Source organism: Stegastes partitus, unplaced genomic scaffold (assembly GCF_000690725.1).
Source record: "Stegastes partitus isolate 25-593 unplaced genomic scaffold, Stegastes_partitus-1.0.2 Scaffold1358, whole genome shotgun sequence".
Classification (NCBI taxonomy): Eukaryota; Metazoa; Chordata; class Actinopteri; family Pomacentridae; genus Stegastes; species Stegastes partitus.
Genome location: NW_007579089.1, coordinates 1 through 967, shown reverse-complemented (window position 1 = coordinate 967; position 967 = coordinate 1).

Here is a 967-nt window from a genome sequence, read left to right as displayed (position 1 = left end):
AATCAGGGACTCGGTGTTCTTTCCCCGTTCTTTCTTTCTGACCTGGAGGAGTTCTGCGGGCGGTGTTCTGTGGTGGGGATGTTCTGGTCTGTCTGTGAAGGAACGCCGGCTCAATCAAACTCAGCTCAAATCTATATGACGAGTGTGAATCCTGACATTTCTCTACGTGTATGAAATCTATATAAATATCTATATTTATGGACTGAAACCACACTGCCTGCAAAATCCAGCTGAATGTTTCGTCCCTGGTAGTTTTTAGGTTTTAACCAGATTTTCTTTAACCTGCAGTTTCCGTTCTGTCCTTCTGTTTTTGTGATTTGATGCAGATTTTTAATCGGCGCTCCAGTGTTGCTGCAGTCCGTCCGCTCTGCAGACTTTTTATTTGAATTCCACCAAACTAACAGACGGAAGCTTCCACTCTTTGCTTCTTGTCGCTCACTGTTTGGTTGTTTTGGGGTAAAAATGGGACTTTTTGCTTAAAACCACTGAAAGCTTGTGAGCAGTGAAGGTCGACTCGCGTCAGAAGGGAATTAAGGGACCAATTTGTGCTTGTGTGAGTTTCTCTTTTTCTTTCTGCCTCTGTGTTTTTATATTTTCTGCTCATACGACTGTCGGCCGTCTCCCAGGAGGATTTTGCACATTGTAAAGATGAAATGGATGTAATCATAGTTCACTGTGGCTTCAGACTGTGTACAGTTAAACTATGGACTGTAAAATGTACGGGAAAATTCCTATGGAAAAAAACTGAATCACTTGAAGAGCCTGTCAAAAGGTTATCGTGCATGCCCAGGTTCTTTTGAGACTATAAGTGTGTAAATTTTACTTTTAGTGTACACAAGAAATTAAAATAATTTAAGAGAAAGAGCTGCGTCCTGACTTCCTGTGGAACGTCTTTCCAAGATCAGAAACACAAAGACACAAAACAGCCACAAAGAGACACACAACAACCACAAAGAGACACACAACA